Below are 24243 nucleotides of genomic sequence, written 5' to 3' on the forward strand. Positions count from 1 at the left end.
TAGAAATCTTGAAGACAAGGGGCAGAATTAGAGAATTCATGAACAAAAACCAAACTGCATAGGAAGTACTTCAGAGATTGAACAACTGGGATCTCATCTTGTTAAAAAAATTTTGTATATTCAAAAAAAGTGGCCAGAGGTTTAGCTCAGGGGTTTAAGTGCCTGCTTGGCAAACACGAAGTCATGAGTTTGATCCCCGGTACCAAAAAAAAAAAAAAAAAAAAAAAAAAACAAAAAACCAACAAAAAAAAACACCAAAAAACCAACAGAGTGAAAATGTTTTCTTTTTTTTTCCTTTTTTTTTTTTAATTTAAGGAGAAAAGAAAAAAAAAGTGAAAGGGTACAAGTTATACAGATTTACAGAACAAAAAAATGAACAGTAGGAAATCACTAGTTAATGGATTACATATTGCCATATTAAAAATAATTGTTCAAGTCACAAAATTAAAGCTTGTAGAGTGGACATTCCAACAATGATACTGCAAACAGTTCCGTTCAATGATCCAATAAAACTCTGTGATAGCATTTTCTATCTTATACACTTAAATATACATGCAGTTATATAGTTTAGAGCACTTTCTTTTCCTCTCTTTTGTATAATGACTGTTACACATTTTGGGTTTCATTGCTCCCACGGTTCTTATTGCTATTTTGGAAGAGAGTAAAACCAAATGAGACATAACAGGACAGATTCGGTCAAGTCAAAAGGGTGGACATAATAGATAATATAAAAACATAATACAAGGTGATCATCAATGGTTACCATAATGCCTCCCGCTATCTCTAATAGAATTGCCTATATCATTAGTTATAATACAATTGAACAAAATAGTAAAGAACAAAACCGACAAAACCAAAACATTGGAGACATTGTAGGTCTTCAAAAGTAGATAAAAGTCAATGAGAATGGGCGTTATAATGAATCTCATTATCTTCACAGCTGATGCCTAAACTTTCGAACCTGATACTATCCATCAAAACAGAATAGGGGAACATCAGTCAAAAACAAGATGATGAGAGTAATACAGGGCTTCAAATCGAGATAATAGAAAGTCAAAGTGGGTTACTATATTATATCCTGCTATTTTTTCCCTTTAATTAAACGGATAAAAATAAAAAAGTAAATAATGGAGTGGAGATTGAGAAAAAAGAGGGCATAACAGCAAAACAGCGCAGATCAAAACATAACCATTTAAGCAGAATAGTGTTTCACCACCAGATAATTCCGACCTAAAAGTAGTTACCATATTGACTCTTTCCTTGAAGTCCTTGAGTACAACTTCATATACTGTAGCATTAAGTATATCAAAACAATGTAAAACCATTTAAGAGAATGGCAGCATTACAGAGTATTTAGAATCGACTAACAGAAAATGAACAATGATTTCTGTATAATCTCCTTGTCTTTAAAAGGTTTTTGCTTATACTATCGTACATAATAAAATCCAGTAAGATACAACCTGTTTAGACCATTGGACACAGAAGAACAAAAGCTAGATGAGACTTCAAAACAAGATGATACTAAATCAGTATTACCTATTAAGATGTCATTTTCTCTAAAATAGCTGTTCCTATCATCCAATCTTCTCTGTCTCATTTCTGTTGAGCTCTTTTTCTGTCAGTAGCTGTCAGTTTGTCTTCTTCATTTTGTTCTCTGCTCCATTCGTTGTGGCCTTCCTGCCACCATTTCTGGGTTCTTTGTATTTTTCTTTTTTTAGAATATCCTGCAATACTTTCTGTAGGGTTGAATTGGTGGTTGCAGATTCCCCCAGTTCCTCTTTATCCTGAAAGCACCTTGTTTTTCCATCAATTTCCAGGGACAGTTGTGCAGGATATCTCAATCTTGGCTGGAGATTATTATCTTTCAAAGCTTGAATTATTTCCCCCCATGCTCTTCGTGATTTGATGGTTTGTGCAGAGAAATCTGCTGTAATTCTGATGGGTGTTCCCTTGTAAGTGGTCTGTTTCTTGTCTCTTACAGCTTTTAATATTCTGTTCTTGAATTGAATTTCTGGAATTTTTATTATTATATGCCTGGGTGTTTCTCTGTTAGGGTTGTAGGTAGCTGGGGTCCTGTATGCCTCATACATCTGAATATCTTTACCTTTTGCTAAATTAGGAAAATTCTCCTGGGTTATTTCTGTGAGTAGCTTTTGTAGTTCACTTGTTTGTGTCTCTACTTCTTCTTTTATGTTCTTAGTCCTTAAGTTATGGCTCCTTTTATCATCTTCTTGTCTTTGTATTATTGCTGTTTGTTTCTTTGTTATTTTTAAGAAGTTTTTCATTTCATTCTCCCATATTACAAGTCTGCCTTCCAGTTCAGATAGTCTGTCCTTAGTTTCTTTCAAGCTGTTATGCCAGTCTTGGATAGACTTCTTAATTTCTTGATAGTCCCTTTGAACCTGCTTCACGTATTCTATGCTTTCTCTGTTTTCTCCATCAAACAATTCTCCCCTCTTTTTCTGTTCTTCCATTCCACCATCTGTTTTTTCCTGGGTGGTGCTTAGCATTTCTCTAACTATTCTGCATACTTCTAGCTTCAGGTTGTTGATAACTTTATTCCTGAATTGGTCTACGAGGCTCTCTATATGGCGCTTAATGTCTATTGGTGCGGTGTCCGCTATTGCCTGTTTCTCAGAATTGGGGGCCGAGGAGCCTTTCTTGTTGCTTCCCTTCCCCATTTTCTCCGTTCCTTATAAAATGCAAGCTTACATAGGAGGCCCAGCTTCCCTGCCTGTCAGCCACAGCCTGATCAAATTGCGCTGGCTAGGTGTTCCAGCCCACCACTGCGCACCAGGGAGTTACGGACTAGGCAGCCTACGTGGGAGTCACCCCTCCGGGCCACCGTCAGGCTCTGGGATCTGGGTTAGGCCAGCCTACCAAATCCGCCCGCAGCGTCACGCAGGCCAGGCACTTTTCACCAATCCCGTCCGAGACGGGAATGTGTGCCTGGAGTCGCCACCACGCCCTGCTCTTACAGGACTGCCCGAGCCCAGAAAGTCCTCCGCTGGAGTCAAACTGTGGTGGAGTGTCAGTTTCTCTCACTCAACTCGCCACCAGTCAGTGTACGCCTCCTTGTCCGTCCTGTTTTCGACTCCGTTCGCAGACTCCGGTTTCCAGAGCTTCTGCGTGTCTCTCCTTGCCGAGCAGCTGTGGAGGCAGTCAGCCGCCGAGCGGCGGGAAATCCAAACCGCGGTTTCCAATGGCACGGGGTCCAGCCTCCACAACGAGACTTTTCTGTTCCTATTTTAGGGCCAGGACTGCATTCCAAGTTGGTTTCTCTCAGCCCAGTTCGTTCCTGAGTCAGCAGAGCATATCTCTACCGGCTCATGTCTCCTTAGTCCGCATCATTCCTGATTTCTGAGCCGAGCCTTTCAGAGAGCCTCCGGTAGTTGTTGTTAACTATCCGCCATGTTCTCCCGGAAGTCTTCCTTTTTTTTCTAAAACAAGGTCTTGCTATGTAGTTTAGGCTAGCTTTGTACTCATTAGGTAGCCTAAGTCAGCCTCAAATGTGCGGAAATCCTCCTGCCTCAGCCTCCCAACTGGGATTACAGGTATGTGCCACTATACCCAGCTTGATTTATATCAGTTGATATATGGATTCAAGGTGAGTCCATTTTCCTACAAATGATTCATTTATCTTTCTTTATGGTAGAGTAGTATTCCATTGTGTATAAATATCTTATTTTCTTTATCCATTCAGCTGTTCATGATGGACATTCAGGCAGTTTCCATAATTTAGTTACTGTGAATTATGTTACTATAAGCTTGGGGCAGATTGATTTTGTCCTTTAAAAAGACATAAATTGCAGCTATATCCTTTTTTAAAAAAATAACTGCCCAAATTTTGTCACCCTTGAAAAAAATGGTAGAGGAACAAGAGATTGATGAAAATGATGTTAAAAGAAAAGGAGGAAATGGAGATTTAGCTCAGCAGTATAAGCATCTGTGTGACAAGCATGAGATCTTGAGTTTGATCCCTGGTATCAAAAAGAAAAAAAAAAAAAGAAGAAGAAAAAGAGGAAGAAGAGGAAGTGGAAGAAGATGAAGAACAACCAAAGACTTTCCATAGAAAGCCATAAGATGACATCTGGTAGATACATTGTTGGCCATAGATAAGTCCTAGTTAATTTTTTTTTTTAGACAGACTTTCACTATATTTCAGGCTGCCCTTGAACTTGTGGTGATCTCATGTTGTGGGATTACAGGCATATACCACCATGCTGGGCTCTTGTTACTTTTTAGACATCTTAGTATTATGATTTTGACAAAAACAAAATTGATCAATTATTTTGTAACATAGTAAAATATGATTTGTGTATTGAAGAATTCAGTCTAGATTGTCATTGCCCTGAACATTTTCCTTCTGAAAATAAAACCAGCTATAGATATAAAAAGTTTGAAGTACGATTTAAGAACATTATGGTTTAAACAGTTGTTTAATTTTAGAAAATCTGATACCAATCAGTAAGATATGTGCATCGTCAATTATAACTGTTTCAAGTCTGAGTTGAAGAGTTATTTCCTAAAATATGCATTATTGATTTTTTTCATTATTGGTGTATTTCAGAGGAATACATCAATGAAAAATATTTGTCATTTGATTTATTTTTTGTCAATTTCTTTATCTGAAAAAAGAATGTATTTCCCATAAATGGGAACCTTGGACCTTATCTTAAGAAATGTGTATCTCAGTGATAACTCTGGTTTTCGTATGCCTGTAATACAAGAACTCAAGGCTGAGGCAGGAGTGCTGTGAGTTTGAGGGCAGCCTGGGCTACAAGTGAGTTGAAGGCTAGCCTGAACCACATAGTGAAACCCGGTCTCAAAAAAAAAAAAAAAATTAAAGATATAGTCCAAAATTTCCCTGATATACTTTAGACTGTACAACTAATAAAAATCACCTTGATTTCTTTATAATTTTTTATTTTTGCCGTCATATACAGGATATGCTATTGATTTAAGAAGTATATTTCCATGGTGTTCTCTTGATTCATAAAGGTCATTGCCTTTTTGTCTTTATTAGTGTATGGTTTCTTTTCTTTTTTTCATTTGCTATGGGTTATGTTTTTCAAATTGGATGATATGAATGTATCACTGATATATTTACTTTTGGTACTGTTTAGTATTTTTTGTCGTATGAAATTCAAATCTACTGAGTGATTCATCAAGTTGAGCTGTCTATTCACAGTTTAAAATATCAGCTAATCAGGCCAGAATTTACATTATGATTGTTGAATCTCGTCATGAATTTTTCTTGTGGGATTTTATTTTTAAAATTTTTTTAACGTGAAAATGGACATTCTTGATTTTTATCTAATATAGAAGACCTTTGGTGTTTTATATTCTGGAATTAGAAGCTTAATTTGATATAAAATAACATTTGCATTCTGTTCAGGAAAATACTTTTGTATGTTTTCAATGTAACTGTCATTGTATACAAAAAAAGTTCTTAAATTTGTAGTTAGTGTATGATTGTTTTAAAATCATAATGTTCTTATATTTTAAAAACAACAAACTTCATGTTTTATTATTTTTAACTGTTAAAATTGTGTGATATTTGCTAGGTAGAAATCAGCAAAATGGACCACATAGTTTATACCTTACGGCAAGAGGAGCGTATGCTGGTAGAATATATTAGCTACAAGTAAGGGAAGGAAACATAAAGAATGAAACGTCTGGCCATAGTATAATAGATAACTTTTGCATTATCTCCTTTTTTAGGGTCTCTTTTTGTAAATCCATTAGGCTTGCAGAATCATAATGTACAACAAAATTTTGTTCAACTTCCTCCTTTAGAATATTAAATATTGTATTATTAAAACTTTTTGTTAAGAGACATTTATGATACAAAACACAAAGCAGAATTATAAAAATTCACAGAAAGGTTGAGAGCACAAAATAAAAATGTAAAACATATTAAGAAATGAATGTTAAGTCCAAAATAATTCAAGAAGTTACGCACAACAAATAATGCCCTAGCATTTTTGTTTTTTTCAAATTCATTTTATTCATAGATAAAAAGAAAGAAAAAGAAGAAGGAAAGTACAACAAAGTTTTAAAGTACATCAATTAGGGGGTAACAATGGTACATAGATTGTGCATTGTCATCCCCAAATCATTCACCCATAGCATGAGACATCTGCATTCAGTTGTCCAAATACTACCATTACAAATCTTTCTTTTGAGCGAACTCAGAGAAACCAATAGTATAACTATCTTAACTTTTTTATATACATATACATGCATATGTACATATGTTTTTTCTTTCATCTTGTCACACCAATGAAACAATACGGTGTTTACACATGGGTATCTTATTTTACTAATTCGTATGTTCTCAACGTGCATCCATTTACCCATGTGTCCAGTTTATTATTCTTTATGGCTGAGTAGTACTCCATTGTATAAAAATCTTTTGTATCCATCCCTCAGTTGATGGGCATTTAGGTTGTTTGCAAAATCTGGCTATTATAATTTGTGCTGCTATAAACATGGGTGCATATATATCATTGTGGCTTGATGTTTTTAAATTCTTTTGGGAAGATATGCAGAAGGGGAATAGCTGTATTGGTTGGAACCTTCAGTCCTGTTTTTTTTGAGGAATCTCCACACTGATTTCCACAATGGTTGCACCAGTCTGCATTCCCACTAACAGTGGAGAAGAATTCCTTTTTCCTCATAGCGCCTCCAACATTTGTTATTGGTTGATTTCTTGAGACCAGCCTGGGGTGGGTGGAATCTCAGTATTGTTTTAATTTGCATTATGTTCTTTTTTTTTTTTGGTACTCAGGATTGAACTGACATCCTTGTGGTTGCCAAGTACGCGCTTGTGCCACTAAGCTAAACCCCCAACCCTTAATTTTCTATAAGGACTAGTGGTGTTGAACATTTTTTTCACATATTTATTTGCTCTTTGTATTTCTTCATCTGCAAAGTGTATATTCATCTCAGCTGCCCATTTTTGGATTTAGTCTTTAAATCTGGAGCACTGATTTTTTTTTTTTTGAGTTGTTTATATGTTCTCAATAGTAAACCTTTGTTTGAGGAAGAGCTGAAAAGCATTTTCTCCCACATTGTGGATTGTCTCTTTACTCTGTTGGTGGTTTCTCTGTCTTTTTTCTTTCTTTCTTTCTTTTTTTTTTTTTTTTTAATATAAAGGCAGTAAAATCCAACTAAACAAGACGGAACAAAGCCAGTCAAAATAATGCAGCAAAATTGGTATAGAACTTCAAAGCAGGATAGCAGGAAAACAGTAGTTACCATAGTATATCTTGTTATCGTTACAATAGTTGTCCATTCCATCAGGTGTAGCAAAATTAAACCAAAAGCAAAACACAGTAAAACCAGTCAAAACAGAACATTGAATAAATCAGAACAATCAGAAAAAAGCAAAGCAGTGAAAATAGTATTTAACTTTAAAGACAAGATACATGAAAATCCCTCATATTTGCTATATTGCATATTGTCATCCTCTCAAGAGATGCTCAGACCTCTGGCCCCAGGTCAGCATAATCAACCAAACAAGCATTTAGTTGTTTTATTTTTATGTACCTTATTTGCTATCAACTCATCCTGTCCCCTGAACCATCAGCTTGCTTTGAGGGGGCCCCTGGACGATGTTTCATTCCCAGACTGCTCACAGCAGGTAGGCTCTTGGGAGGTGCTATCTGACAGTTCTCTCTCTGGAACCCTGGCAGCTTGTGTGGCTTACCAGAAAGGCTGGCTGGTTGATTTCTTGGTTGGTCCCCAAGTCCCAGCATGGCCAGTGCTCAGGAGATGTTGACTTTTCTCTCTGGTGGCTTTTCTTGCTGTGCAAAAGCTTTTCAGTAGGTTGAGATCCTTTAATTATTTGTGATAGTTGCTGTGCAATTGAGATTTTGTTCATAAAGACTTTGCCTACACCAGTGTCTTCAAGAGTTTTATCTACTTTATCTTCCAGCAGATTTAATGTTTTTGTTTCAATATTAAGATCTTTGATCCATTCTGATTTTAACTTAGTACATGGTGAAAGAAACAGGTCCAATTTTAATCCTCAGAATGTGAAGAGCCAATTTTTCCAGCATCATTTATTAAAGAGACTATCTTTCTTCCAGTGAATGTGTTTGGCACCTTTGTCAAAGACAAGGTGACTTTGTGTGTCTGCAGTTGTTTTTGCATCTTCTGATCTGTTTGATTGACCTTCGGATCTGTTTTTTTTTTTCTTCTTCATGTACCACACTGTTTCTACCACAGGAGTATAATTTCTTTCTTTTTTTTTTTTATCGGTACCTGGGATCGAACTCATGACCACCTGCTTGCAAGGCAGGTGCTTATGCCGCTGAGCTAAATCCCCACCCTCTATAGTATAATTTCAAGTCAGTGATTGTGATGCCTCTTATCTTGTCTTTGTTTCTCAGGATTGCCTTATCTATTTTAGGTCTCTTCTGAGTCCAGATGAATTTTAGGATTTTCTCTAATTCTGTGAGATGTACTATTGGAATTTTGATTGGGATTGTATTGAATCTGTATAACAGTTTTGAAAATATGACCATTTTCACTGTATTGCTTCTTCCTACCCAAGAGCATGGGATATCTTTCTATTTTCTAATATCCTCTTCCATGTCCTTTTTCAGAGTACTGTAGTTTCCAGCATAGAGGTCTTTTACATCCTTTGTTAGATTGGTTCCTAAGTATTTCATTTTTTTGGATGCTATTGTAAAAGATATTTTTCCTTAATTTTTCTCTCAGTGAGTTTGTTATTTGTGTACAGGAAGACTATAGATTTTTGATTGTTGACTTTGTGTCCAGCTATGTTACTGAATTTGCTTATTAAATCTAGAAGAGTTTTGGTGGAGTTTTTAGGGTCTTCTATTTTTTTTTTTTTTTAGTCTTTTTTCGTTTTTTATCGGCACCAGGGATCGAACTCACGACTGCCTGCTTGCAAGGCAGGCGCTTATGCCACTGAGCTAAATCCCCAGCCCCTAGGGTCTTCTAAATAGAGTATCATGTCATCTGCAAATAACTATAGCTTAACTTTTTCCTTTCCTATCTTTATTCCTTTTATTTCTTTCTCTTGTCTAATTACTCTAGCTAAGTTTCTAGGACTATGTTGAGTAAGAGTGGAAACTGTAGACATCCTTATCTTATTCCTGATTTTAGAGTGAAAGCTTTCAGTTTTTGTCCATTTAGGATGATGTTGGCTGCTGGTTTGTCATAGATGGCCTTTCTCAGATTGAGAGAGTTAAAGACCATCTATTCCAATTTTCCGTAGGGTTTTTTTAATCATGAATTGGTGGTCGACTTTGTTAAAAGCTTTTTCTGCATCTGTTGCAATGATGTTACGATTTTTGTCCTTAGCCCTGTTAATATGGTATATTACATTTATGGATTTACATACGTTGAGTAATCCCTGCATCCCTGGGATGAATCCCACTTGATCATAGTGTATAATCTTTTTGATGATTTGCTGCAGTCTGTTTGCCAGTATCTTATTGAGGATTTTTGCATTGATGTTTGCTAGAGAATCTGGCCTGTAATTCTCTTTCTTGGTTGGGTCCTTCTCTGGTTTTGGAATCAGAGTAATGCTTGCTTCACTTTCAATTTCATTAAGGAGTTTGAAAAGTAGTGGTGTTTGGTCTTCACTACATTTTTTGTGGAATTCAGCAGTGAATGCGTGAGGGCCTGAGCTTTTCTTTGTTGATAGCTTTTTTTTTTTTTTTTTTTTTGTACCGGGGATCTAATTTACAGCCTCACACTTTCCAGGAAGGCACTTATGCCACTGAGCTAAATCCCTGACCCCTGTTGATGGGTTTCTAACTACATCTTCAGTTTCGTTTATTGAGATTGGGTTATTTAGGATTTTTATATCTGTTTGATTCAGTTTGGTAATTCATACGGATCTAGGAATCTGTCCATTTTATTCAGTATTTTCCAGCTCCTTAGAATACAAGTTTTCAAAGCAGGTATAGATGATTTTCTGGGTTTCTTCAGGGTCTGTTGTGATTTCACCCTTTTCATTCCTAATTGTATGGATTTGAGCCTTTTCTTTCCTTGTTTGAATAAGGTTGGCTAAGGGTTTGTCAATTTTATTTAATCTTTCAATGAAGCAACTGTTTGACTCACTGATTCACTGTATTGTTTTTTTAGTCTCCAGTGTGTTAATTTCTGCTCTGATCTTTATAATGTCCTTGAATGACCTTTTGGTTTAGCCAGCTTTTCTTTTTTCTAGAAGTTTGAGATTCAACATTAAGTTGTTTATATGCACGTGCTCTGTTTTTCTGCTATATAGGTATTTACTGCTATAAATTTCCCTCTTAAAATGCTTTCATTATATGTCCCACAAGTTCTGATATGTTGTATTGTTGCCATTCAGATATAAAATCTGTCTAATTTCTTCTTTTAATTTCACCTGCGACCCATTGATTGTTTACTAGGGTGCCATTTAATTTCTGTGTGTTGATGAATTCTTGTGGTTTCTTGTGAATTCTTTGACATGGATTTCCAATTTCATTACACTGTGGTCTGATAGTATACATGGGATAATTTCAGTTCCTTTACATTTGCTTCAGCATGTTCTTTGAGCCAGTGGATGATCTATTTTTGAAAATGTCCTGTGTGCAGCTGAGAGGAATATACATTCTGATATTGTGGGATGGAACATTTTATAGACATCTAGTAAGTCCATTCGTTGAAAAGTTTCATTTAGTTCTAATATTTCTTACTGATTTTTTTGTCTGGTTGATCTATCTTTTTGTAACAGTGTAGTATTGAGGTCTTCCAATACAATTGTATTAGCTTTATTTGATTTTTTCATGTTCATTAGTCGTTGTTTTATATATCTGGGTACAGTGGTATTTATTCCATATATATTTATGATCGTTATCTCTTCTTTTTGGATTGTTCCTTTTATGAGGGTGTAGTGACATTCTTTATCTCTCTTAATCAGTGTTGGCTTGAAATCAACTTGTCTATAAATAGAATAGCCACCCCTGCTTTTTTCTGGATTCCTGTTGCATGGAATATTTTGCATCCTTTAACTTTCAGTCTGTGAATTTCTTTTTGAATTAATTGTGTTTCTTTTATATTGTTGGATCTTACTTCTTGATCCATTCTGCCAGTTTGTGTCTTTTGACTGGTGAATTGAGACCATTAGTAGTGATGGTTAAAACTGAGATATGTTGACTTAATCCTTGTCATGTTATTTTCCTGTTGTTGTCTCCCCCTTTCCTTTCCTTCCCTCTAATTGTTTGCCTTGTGCAGTGGATTCCTTCTGTTAGGGTTCATGAAGCTGTAGTCCCTATTATCTCTTTCTACAATGTTCTTTAAAACATTTTTGGAGTGCTGGTTTGGCGGTCATAAATTTCCTCAGATGTTCTTTGTCATGGAAGTATCTTATTTGTCTCACAGTTTTGATAGATAGTTTTGCAGGTTACGTCAATCTGGGTTGAAAGTTGTTTTCCTTTAGAACTTGGAGTGCTTCACTCCAAGCTGTCCTTTACTTAAGAGATTTTGTTGATAAGCGAGCTGTAATTCTGATAGGCTTTCCTTTAAAAGTGATTTGTTTCTTTCCCTAATAGCTTTCAGGATTCTATTCTTATGTTGAATTTTTTGAATCTTGACAATGATATGCCTGGGTATAGATTTTGTTTTTGAACATTGCTAATAGGAGTCCTATATGCCTGGTTTCTCTGTATGTCAAATTCTTTTTCTCTACCAGGAAAGTTTTCTGTCATGATGTCTGTGAACATTTTTGATTTTTTTTTTTTTTTGTCTTTTTCATTTTTATCGGTACCAGGGATCGAACTCACAACTGCCTGCTTACAAAGCAGGCGCTCATGCCGCTGAGCTAAATCCCCAGCCCCTTCTGTGAACATTTTTAAATGTCATATGTGTTATGCCCTGCTTGTCCATTTATTTCAATTAATCTTAAGTTATTCTTTTTTGTCTCATCTAGCTGCTGCTGGATTGATTTCTCATGGACCCTTGCTAGTTTTGAGAAATCTTTCTTTTTTTGGTTGCTAACTCCAAGCCTGTCTAAATAGCTGAGTTCCTGTCTGCATGTCGGCCTAATCTGATTTGAATACTTTCAATAGAGTTTTTATTTTGCTTGGTATCTGCTTGAATCTGCATTCCATTTGTTTCCTATGCTATGTTTCCATAATTTGCCTAAGCTTGTCCATTTTATTGTCTGTGTCTACTCTAACATTGCTAAGCTTTTTGTGTATTTTGGTAATCTCTGTAGTTATTTGAGTGATTATTTCTGATTTTATTTTTTCCAGAGCCTCATTCAATTACTTTGTTGTTGCTTCAGAGTGATCTGGTGGGGAGACCTTTGGATTGTCCTCCCTCAAACCTAGAGGTTTGCCTTTGGTGAACTGGGTGTCTGGGGTTTCATCTTGTTGTCTTCTCATTTTTTTTCTTTTTTAGTTTATTTCCTGGGGTGATGCTTGGAAGTTAGTCTATGGTGTGTTGCTTTATTGGTGGTATTTAGAATACTTAGGTGATAATTACTTCTGTGAGGTATCTTGCAGGTGTAGTTGTTTTGTGGGTTTTGAGTCTGTTGGAAGATTTGACCTCTTTCATTTGTTGGAGATGAGTTGTTGACCTAGTCCTTGGTTTTTTGGCACTGTGCCATAGTATTTTCTGTGACCCTTAGTTAATCTCAGTCATGGAATATTAGAGCCAGCAGTTGTTTAGAACAATTATGTTAATTTCGGGTGCCTTCAGTACCACTAGCATCAAACACAGCGTAGCAAACAAACTAATCCTTAATTTGCAACTTCAACTTTTAACCATATGAACTAGATTTGTAATTATATAACAAAATGTAAATCAAACCATATAATTATATACAATATGTAAGTCCATAATAAGTCAATTTTGCCTTCAGGGTTAAAATTTAAAATGATTTAAAGAGAAAACAGAGAAGCAGAAAAAGAAAGAGATTACAAGGAAGGTTGGAGGACAAAGTTGGGTCCTGCCAACTTGGAGAAACTGGTACAAAAAATCGAAAGAAAAGAGAAGTGGAATAGATAAAAAGAACAATATAAAACCACACCAACAAAGAGGATAGGAGCCATTCTCACACTCAAAAAATAAAAAATATGACAGAAAGAAAAATAAAAAAGAAACAATAAAACAAAAGATAATAAATAAGAAAAGAAAAAACAAACAAATGAAACAAAACAAAACAAAGTGAAAAAAATCAAAGAATCTACTTCCAGGATTCTCTCACGCTTCACTAGTAGACAGCCTGTGCAGACAGCACCCCGATTTGTGCCACTGTGTTTCAGGAAGCCAGCGTTTGTTTTATGGCTAAATAGTAGGTGACCTTAGCAGGCCTGCCTGAAGACTGAGCTCATTGAGGTTGCCACAGTCCAAGCAGTTTCCACAGGTCTGTGCCCATGTAGGAGCTCCTGGAGGAAGCTGGCAGCCTTTCTGCGTTTTGGGCTTCTGCAGCCTGGCTCCAAATGGCTCTTGGCTAATAGCTCTCTCCTGTGGAACGACTGAGTCCTTTTGCTCTCACCGCCAGCCATTGCAGTCCTCTACATCTGCTACTTTCTTCCCCTGCTGTGTGTCTCTGTAGAGCTTTCTGGGGTCGCCGGCTGCCACCATCAGCATGACTTGCATCCCCAGGTTCCAACAGCTTCTCTTGCGCAATTATTCCTGTTTCCAATGAAGTCACCACCACCTATCACCTTTTTCTTTGTTGAAGTTTTTCTTTTTTATTCTCTCTGTAGGCTTCAGTTCACACTTTAGATTCTTCCTGGGTCCAGGGGACCTACTTCCTTCCTTCTTGTCTTCCTCATGATTCTATATTCCAGCCTGTGGCTGGTGACTCTCAGAGAGGCTGTTTTATCTGCTGCTTACTGCTCTGCCATCTTCTCCAGCCCATTATTTTCAAATCCACAGAACATTAGGCTGATCTTGGCCTCTGGTCATGGAGTTAGGGGCTGAGTCAGTTAGTCTGGGTGTTTCCTGCCCGCCTTATTATGGCTTCCTGACCTTGAATGCCTTCTGTGTTTGTCCTTCCAGTCATTGTGGAATTTCAACACCAGCAGTACTGAGAAGCAGACAACCCATGGCCTCTCTGAGTACTGAGTTCAGTTGGCCTCTCCCTAAGTTGTTGTCCTCACAAGCACCTTTTCTAGAGTACATGGAATTTACTGGAGTTGCTCACCTGATATTGTAGTGCCCAGCATTCACTGTTCAATTTCCCTGGTGTGGTTTTCCCTGGTGGCCTCGGCAGTCATCTGCCCTCACTTTGTCTTTATAGATTCAGTCTTACTCTCTCATGCAATGAGTTGGGAGCCAGGGAGTTTGTCTTCTCCTTTTTCTGCATCAGGGTTATCTCTTTACTTTCTTTGTGGGCTCCAGTTTGCCATTTGTATCCTTTCTGAGTCCTTGACATTCTCCTCCATCCTGCTTTTCTTCTGCAAGTTTTCCATCATCTGGATCCAAATTTTGGAGAGGTTGGCTTCTTGATTTATGTTTTTAAATATCATCTTTTTCAGTTTTTGTAGGTCGTATGTGTCTAGAAATGTCCTGTTTCTTTTTGATTTTCCAATTTATTGATATATACTTTTTCAAAATATTTCCTAATGATTCTCTGGATTTTAATGATGTCTGTTTTTAATAACTTTGCCATTTCTTAATTTTATTTAGATCTTTTTCTTTCAGTTTATTTAGGGGTTTGTCAGTTTTATATATATATATATATATATATATATATATATATATATATATATTTGTCTTTTTTCTTTTTCTCGGTACCAGGGATCGAACTCACGACTGCCTGCTTGCAAGGCAGGCACTTATGCCACTGAGCTAAATCCCCAACCCCCAGTTTTATATTTTTAAAGACCAACTTTTTTTTCATCTTTTCTGTTTGTTTATGTTTCATTTATTTCTTCCCTGATGTTTATTACTCCTTTTATTCTTTCAATTTTAAGTTTAGTTTGTTCTTGTTTTTCTAAAAATCTTACAACGCATAAGGCTGGGGATATAGCTGAACAGCACAGTGCCTGTCTGGCAAGTACGAGGTCCTCAGTTTGATGTCTGGTACCAAGAAAAGAAAAAAAATCTTAAGATGCGTCGTTAACCTGGTGTTAATGGTATACACTTTATCTCAGAGGTAGAGAGGCTGAGGCAAGATCATCATGAATTTAAGGCCAGCCCAGGGTACACAGCGAGTTGAGACTAGCCATGAAAGATGAATAAAAGATGTATCATTATGTTAAATTTTTGATATCTCTTTATTAAGTGTAGCAAGTATAACTATAAATTCTGTTTTATACCAGCCTTCACTATGTCCCATAGGTTCTGATAGGTTGTGTTTTTATGTCATCCCCCGAATCCATTTTATTTCAAGGATAAAAAGAAAGAAAAAAAAGAGGAAGAAGAGAAAAAGAAGAGGAGGAGGATGAGGAAGACCTAAAAAAGCTTCAACAAAATTCCAACACATGTCAGTCAGGGGATGATAATGGTATATACATTGAGCATTGTCATCCCAAATCATTCACCCAAAGCAGAAGACATTTGCATTTAATTGTCTGAACAGTACCAGCACATATCTTTCTCTTCAGTGATTTCATGTCATTTTATTCTAGAAAATTAAAAATGCCCCTACTCTGATTTCCTTAATAAAACTCGTGCTTTCTATAGTGTATTGTTCAATCTCCGTATGTTTGTATAATCTTTGTAGTTTCTTTTGCTCTTTATTTCTAGTTTCATTCCTTTAATGATCTGATAAAATGCTAGAAATTATTTCAATTTTTATTACATATTACAACTTTTCTTACTGTTTATTCATTTATTTTTGGTAGTACTGGATATTTGAACTCAGGGCTTTGTGCATGCTAGGCAAGCCCTCTCCCACAGAGCTACATCCGCAACCCATACTGTTTTGAGAAAAATCCAGTGCTATTCTGCTTAAATGGTTACATTTTGATCTGTGCTGATTTGCTGTTATGCCCTCTTTTATCTCAATCTCCACTCCATTATTTACTTTTTTATTTTTATCCTTTTAATTAAGGGAAAAAATAAATAAAAATAGCAGGATATATTATAGCAACCCACTTTGACTTTCCATTATCTTGATTTAAAGCCCTGTATTACTCTCACCATCGTGTTTTTGACTGATGTCCCCCTATTCTGCTTTGCTTGATAGTACCAGGTTTGAAAGTTTAGGCAACAGCTGTGAAGATAGTGAGATTCATTATGACGCCCATTCTCGATGACTTTTATCTACTTTTGAAGACCTACAATGTCTCCAATGTTTTGGTTTTGTTCTTTATTGTTTTGATCAATTTTACTATGACTGATGATATAGGCAATTCTATTAGAGATAGTGGGAGGCATTATGGTAACCATTATTGATCACCTTGTATTATGCTTTTACATTATCTATTATGTCCACCCTTTTGATTTGATTGACTCTGTTCTGTTATGTCACATTTGGTTCAACTCCCTTCCAAAAAAATAATAAGAACTGTGGGAGTAACAAAACCCAAAATGTGTAATTGTCATTGTACAAAAGAGAGGAAAAGAAAGTGCTCTAAATGATATAACTGCATGTATGTTTAAGTGTATAAGATAGAAAATGATATCACTGAGTTTTATTGGATCATTGAACAGAACTGTTTGCAGTCTCACTGTTGGAATGTCCACTTTACAAGCTTTAACTTTGTGACTTGAACAATTATTTCTAAGATGACAATATGTAATCCATTAACTAGTGATTTCCTACTGTTTATTTTTTTCTGTAAATCTATATAACTTGTACCCTTTCTCTGCTTTTTTTTTTTCTCCTTAAATAAAATTAAAAAAAAAAAAAGAAAAATCCAGTGCTAATTTATATTCTGCAGATACTGGATGAAATATTTTATAGATATGTGTTAAATTCGTTTGATCTATGGTTTTTGTTTTGTTTTGTTTTGTTTTTTAAAGGCAGGATCTCATTATGTAGCTCAGGCTGCCATTGAACTTGCAGAGATCCTCCTGCTTCAGCTTTTTCAGTGCTAGGATTACAGGTGTGTACCACCATGCCCAGCTCATTTGATCAATAGTTGAATTGATATTTGTTAGTTGATTTCTTTGTGTGTGGATATGTCAGTTGGTGAGAGTGGGTATTGAAGAGAGTATTGAAGTTTGGGGATGGGGTACCGGCAATCAAACTCATTACCTTGTACTTGCTAAGTAGGCGATATGCTGCTGAGCTTTATCCCCATGCTCCCTTTCATCCCTGCCCCTGTTAATGTTTTGGGGTTTATCACTCCCTTTTATATTCTGTATGTTTGTTTTAGGAAATTGATTGAACTGACATTCTGTTCCCATATATTTGTAATTGTTATATCTTCTTGATGGATTGTTTCCTTTATTTGTAGCAACCTTTTTTATGTCATCTAAATGATTTAGGTTTAAAGTCTGTTTTGTCTGATATAAGCATATCTGCTCCTGTTTGATTTTGCACTTCATTTGATTGGAATATCATTTCTTGCACTTTTTCTTTCAGTCTGTGAGGTGCATTTCTTACAGAGAGAGTATTTTTGGGTTTTTAAAAAATTCATTCAATTAGTATTTGTTTTTAATTGGAGAATTAAGACATTTTACTGGGCTGGGGCTTTAGCTCAGTGGCACAGTGCTTGCTTGGCAAGCACAAAGTCTTGAGTTTGCTCCTAGATACCAAAAAACCAAACCAAACCAAACTAAAGCAAACATACAAACAAACAACAAACAGCAAAAAGACCATTTAGTTTCAGTGTTTGTATTGAAATATGCTAACACTGTCACTGTTCCTGTCATTTTTTTTTTCCCCCAATAGTCATTTTGAAAATTCTGTAGTCATTTTCTCCTCTCATTCATCTTAAAGATTTGCTGTTGTAGTGTGTTCGATTTTTTCAGCTTTTCATTTCTTTATCTATGCTTCTAGTGAGATTTATTGTTTCTTGTGCTCTCATGATTGTGCTTTTGTTTTTGTTTTCTGTGTGTAGGATTCCATTAAGTATCCCTAATGCTAGTTTAGTGGTTATGAATTCTTGTAGTTTATGCATAGCCAAAAAGATCTTTTTTTCTTTAGTTCTGAAGAAAAACATTGTTTGATACAAAAATTCAGGTTGGCAATCGTTTCTCTCAGGAGTTTAAACATATCACATGACTTCCTGGCTTTAGTTTTTTACTGAGATATATCTACTGTTATTCTAATTGCTTTGCCTTTGAAGTGACTTTATATTTTTGTCTTGCATGTTTTAATAGTTTGTTTTTGGTCTACTTTTCAAGTTTAATATGTTATAGAGACAATTATGTTATAAAAAGTTTTTTTCTGGTCATGTCTGCTTGGAGTTCTGTGTGCCTTCTGTACTCATAATTTTTCCCAAGACTCGAGAAATTTTCTGTTATTCACTAAATAGGTTTTCTGTGGCACTTGTAGCTCTTCTACCATGTGTACAATTATGTAACTTTAACAATGTCTCTAGATACTGTATGTTCTCCTTGTTCTTTGTAAAATTTTTATTGTATCTGAATCTGGAAGTACATTAGTTTTGTCTTTCAACCTTTGATATTCTTTCTTTTGATTAATATAGTATATTTGTGAAACCTTGAAGTGATTTTAATCTCTTTTATTGTGCTTTTCATTTAGAATTGTTTAGTTTTATTTGAAAATATGTATTTCATATCCTGTATTATCTAATTAATTCAGTTGTTTGGTTATATTCTCCTTGAATTCATTGAGCTTTTTAATAATCATTCCTTTGAGTTTTTTTCTTGGCATTTTCTGTACTTCAGTATTTTGGGAATCACTTACTAGAGATTATGGACTTTATTAGGTGTTATTTAAAAAATATTTTTATGTTTCTGTGTTTAGATTTGCCCATCTTTTCAGTTGGATTTCTGTTTCAATTTTCTCTGAATGTCTTTTTAATAAGCAGAAGTTGATAATATGCTCTGGGATATTGTTTAATTTCAATTAAACTTTTTATTATTTTTTTTATTTTGAAAATCATAAAATACAACAAGACAGAACAAAGCCAATTGAGACAATGCAATGAAACTTATCGAAACAGAATTCTGAATAGAGCAAAATAATTAATCTGAACAAAGCAAAACAATGAAAATATCTGCCTTCAAAGAGAAGATAGAAGGAAATCCCCCATATTCGCTGTATTGCATATATGATCATCCTCCCAAGAGATGCTTAGACCTCTAGCTCCAGGTCAGCATGATCAACTCGACAATACAAGCATTTAGTTGCTTTATGTGCCTTAGTTGATATCAACTCCAGCTGTCCTTGATACCATCCAGTTGTTAACTGGGGGTAGTGGGTAGTTAGGACGTTTGATTCTCAGCCTGCTTGCTGGTAGGCTCACAGGAGACACTGACTTGTTCTCTTGTTGGTGCTCCCACTGCTTGTTCGCCCCACTGCTGCTTACCAGGAAGGAGGCTCATTTTCTTTTGTTCAGTCCCCCAAGTTCCAACATGGCTGGATCTCGGTAGACACTGCCGTGTTCTGTTAGTCTTTGCAGATTTGCTTTGTGCTGAGTCTTTTCAATACTGAGTCAGATTTGCAGCTTGAAAGCCTAATGTCTTTTCTAATCTTTTCTTGAGCGTACAGTGTGCCTAGAACGTGCTGTGGTTTTCTAGATTACATAGCACATACAGATGTGTGTGTGTGTGTGTGTGTGTGTGTATATATATATTTGTTTTTATATTTCTTTGTGTTTGTTTTTTTTTTCCAATCCATTTTATTCAAGAATAAAAAGAAACAAAGAAAGAAAGATGGGAACAAGAAGAAACAAAAAAAAGCTACAACAGCATTTCAAAGCACATCAATGAGGGGGCAGCAGTGGTACATACATAATGCATTGTCATCCTCAGTCATTCACCCAGAGTGCAAGCCATCTGCATTCAGTTGTCTGAACAATGCCAGCACAAATCTTTCTCTTCAATAAATTCAGAAAAATCAGTAGTATAACTATCTTAACTAGTTTTTTGTATACATGTATATATACACACATATAATGTTTTTTCTTTCAGCTTGTCACACTAATGAAATATGTTGTTTACACTTATGTGTTTTACTTATTTCATTAATGAATATACAGGTATTTTTGATTTCCCTAGATTTCTGAAAGAAAATCCCCGTCCGTGACCTTAAGTGGTTTATTTTGTATCTCAGTTTTTTGTTCCAGATAGCTGTGGGTGTTTTGATCTTATTTCATTGTTTTTGAGTAAAAGCCTGCTGCTTTTCTAACTTCAGAAATTTCTGAGTTAAGTGTAATGAGAGGAACATTTTGCACTAGACCTTCAGGTGGCTTCCAGACAAGTTAGAACAGACACATAATCAGTGAGGAGTAGGGTCAATTTGGCTTCCTCCAGAGCCAGGAATGAGGGACTCATACTGAAATCATGGGCCATTATTTTTAAGACTGTTGGCATGCTAAGGGACTTGGTGGAGTAAGGTTAAATAAAAAAATGTCAGCACTTTCCTGTTGTTTTGAAGTTAATCTTTAGTTAATTTACTTTTTAAAAATCTTTTTATCGGTACCGGTATCGGTACTGAAGTGCTTTTTATCGGTATCTTTTTATCAATACCAGGGATCGACCTCCTGCTTGCAAGGCTTATGCCGCTGAGCTAAATCCCCAGCCTCAATTTACTTTTTTTGAGATGACAACTTGCTGTATTGTCCAGGTTGAGCTCAAACTTGGGAGTTATCTTTTAGCCTTCTAAGCACCTGGGCTTATAGATGTGTAGCATTTTACCCAGCTTTTTAAATTGATTTACAACGTTTTCTTGGTTACTGTAAACTTTTGAATATTTTCAGAGTTCTCACAAAGTTGGTTCTGATAGTTTCTCGTTTTTTTTTTTGGCTGTTTCTATGAGAGGGTTGGGGTTTGGGGTTATACACTCTAGCAGTTTGCTTATGTTATCTCCTGTGTGTTTGCTTAATAATCTCCAGTGTTGATGGTTTCCTGTGTTCATTTGCTATAATTCTTTGTTGAAATTTTCTTAACGTTTTGTTCATGTTTTTATTGATTTGTGTTTTCTCATTATTGAATTGTGAAAGATCTTTATACTGAGTGCCAGTCCATTATAAAATTTGCTTGGCAAATAGTTTCTCTCTTTCTTTTTTTTTTATTTGTTTTCTTTCTTTTATTTTTGGTTTGAGCCAGGGTCTCATTGTATAGCCCATGCTGGCCTTGAAGTTGCTGGGATCTTCCTGCATCAGTGCCCTGGGTACTGAGGTTACAAGTGTGTTACTACCATGTGTGTTTTCATTTTATTAATGAGGTTTTTATTATTTTATTATTAAAATTTATTATTTTATTTTATTAAGGTTTTTGATGATGTCCCAACTTATAGTTTTCTTTCTTCTTTCCTTCTTTGTACTAAGGGTTGAACTCATGATCTTGTACTTTCCAGGCAGGCACTTACACCATTGAGCTAAATCCCCAGCCTCCCCCCACCTCCTTTTTTTTTGGTACTGGGAATCAAACTTGTAACCTTGCACTTGCCAGGTGGGTGCTTACACCGCTGAGTTAAATCTCCAGTCCCAAATTTTCTTCTGGAAGTTTTATATTTACAGGTTTTATAATCCATTTAAAGTTAATGTTTGTGCCAAGATGCTTGAAGAATGGGTTGAAGTCCATTCATTTTGCATAGTAATATCATACTAAGGCTTTTTGATATGTACAAAGAACATGGACTTTGGTAAATATGATTAGTTATGACTCTTGGCAGGGTGGGTTCTGCCCTAGAGTATCTGTTGAATTGACAGTCATGTGGTATAAAATAACTCCTAGTGAGAAATACCTCAGTTTTTCATCCTAACAGATATGTTTTTAATATGTACACTTTCTTTTTTCAGCTGTGAATCCTTTGCTTACCTGAAACTCCTTAAGTCAATAGCACAATATAATATAAGCACAATGCTTGCCTTGTGGGTAAGATAATTATGAGATTTAGGAGGAGGGATATGATTTTGAGTTAAGAACTAACTTGGTTTTTGTGTGTGTATCTGTTTGTCTGAGTACTACTCATGGAAATATGAAAAACAGCCACAACTAGTAATCTGAATAAAAAGACAAATTAGTAAACTCTTAAGCGTTAGAAGGAATAAGTAGAGATTGTGTAGGTAGCAGGTTTTAACCTTTTGGCTTACCCAGGATTCACACTTAGCTACTTCCCTAACCCTTTTGAAATTTATTCTGAGACAGGGTCTTACTAAACTGCCTGGGTTGGGCTCAGATTTGTGATCCTCCTGTCTCAGCCTCCCAAAGTGCTGAAATTATAGATGTGTGTGACCGCAACAGGGCTTTTTTTAAATATAAAAATTAAATGTGGTATATATTAGATACAAGATTGCTGTAGCATTTCTTCAATAGATAAATACAGGTTATGTGTAATTTCTAACATAGTAAATGTAATTTCACCTTTTAAAAGACCTGCGTAAGAAAAATAGTTGTAATACAAATGAATTCATTTTATTGTAGTGTTTACCCTGGACCTTAAGTTTGAAAGTATTTGGGTTATTATAATAAATTATTATAAACTAGGTTACTTATAAAAATAGAGTTTTGTTCCTGGAGGCTGAGAAGTATAAGATCAAGGTGGTAACAGATATGGTGTCTGATGATGGCCACTTTCTGGTTTATAGATAGTGTCTTTTTTCTTCTTGCTGTGCCTTCACCTCGTGTGAGGGAGGTGGGTATCTTTTTTATAATGGTGCTAGTTCCGTTTATATGGACTGTACTCTGTGACCTAATATCTCAAAGTCTCCAGGTTTAATACAATCATCTTAGAGGTTAGGATTTCACTGTATCAGTTTTAGGGAAACATAAACATTCAAACCATAGGACTTTCATTCAGTTTATTTAGGAAAAAACCAGAATAAAACTCCAGTGAGATCCGGGCCGCAAACGAAAGCAATGACAGAGGCGCTTGTACCACAGCCTGCGGGAACTTTCTCCCTGACTTGGGGGACCAGACCGGCTCCCCACCGGGCCAGAGACCAGGCTGGAAGGGTGAGAGTAACAGCTGCGGCTGGGAGCTCCGCCCAGCCTGGGGGAACTTTCACCCTGACCTGGGGACTCAGGCCAGTTTCCTACCGGACCTGGGGACCAGGCCAGGTCAGAGACTGTAGCAGCTGGGGCTGAGAGCTCCGCCCGGCCTGCAGGAACTTTCTCCCTGACTTGGGGGACCAGACCGGCTCCCCACCAGGCCGGAAGGGTGAGAGTAACAGCTGCGGCTGGGAGCTCCGCCCAGCCTGTGGGAATTTTCACCCTGACCTGGGGACCCAGGCCGTTTTCCCACCAGACCCAGGGACCAGGCCAGTTCAGAGACTGTAGCAGCTGGGGCTGGGAGCTCCGCCCAGCCTGCAGGAACTTTCTCCCTGACTTGGGGGACCAGACCGGCTCCCCACTGGACCAGAGACCAGGCCGGAAGGGTAAGAATAACAGCGGCGGCTGGGAGCTCCGCCCAGCCTGCGGGAACTTTCCGCCCTGACCTGGGGACCCAGGCCAGTTCCCCACCAGTCCCAGGGACCAGGCCAAATCAGAGACTGTGGCAGCAGCGGCTGAGAGCTCCGCCCAGCCTGAGGAGACACTCTTCCTGGCCTGATAAGCAGGCCATAGTTCCCTGCTGGGTCCAGTGAGTGGGGCCATCGCAGGGTACCCCATCCCAGGCTGGTGGATCTCTCTCCCACACCTGGAACAACACTTGAAGCTTCCAAATACAGGAAAATGAGAAAACAAAAGTCTAAAATGCAATCTCAAACATCCAGCCCATCCCAAGAAAGTCCAGGAGCCATGTGCATAAAAGAAAACACATGCCACATGACTGAAATACCTGAAATAATGGTAACTGAAATAAAGAAGCAAGTATGGGAAGCCTTGAAGGAATTCAAGCTAGAAATATTCTCTCAGATGAAAGAAGAATTGATAAAAGAAATGAAGCCGATGCAAAACATAGCTAAAGAAGAGGCAGTTAAAAAATTAGAGGAACTAAATGGAAGGATAGAATCCCTGGATGAACAGTATAGGAAGCAAACAGAATACATAAAACAGATGCAAAGAGATATACAGGAAATTAGAAACACCATTGAAAGTTGTAAAAACCGCCTCAATGAATGTGAAGATAGAATCTCAGACCTCGAAGCCAAGATTGCAACAAGTGAACAGGAAAGAAAAGATCTTTTAAAAATAACAAGAAATCAGGAAATAACAATTCAACACCTACAGGATGACGCAAAGAGAAACAACATAAGA

General features: G+C 36.6%; 1 protein-coding gene across 7 annotated transcripts in view; it reads left to right on the forward strand.

The window, feature by feature from the left end:
- Window positions 1-24243, forward strand: part of Mast2 (microtubule associated serine/threonine kinase 2) — a 332530-nt gene that overhangs the window by 46968 nt on the left and 261319 nt on the right. The window lies entirely within an intron of this gene.

This window comes from Cavia porcellus, unplaced genomic scaffold (assembly GCF_034190915.1).
Source record: "Cavia porcellus strain 051 isolate PalLab524CR breed Dunkin Hartley unplaced genomic scaffold, mCavPor4.1 scaffold_25, whole genome shotgun sequence".
Lineage (NCBI taxonomy): Eukaryota > Metazoa > Chordata > Mammalia > Rodentia > Caviidae > Cavia > Cavia porcellus.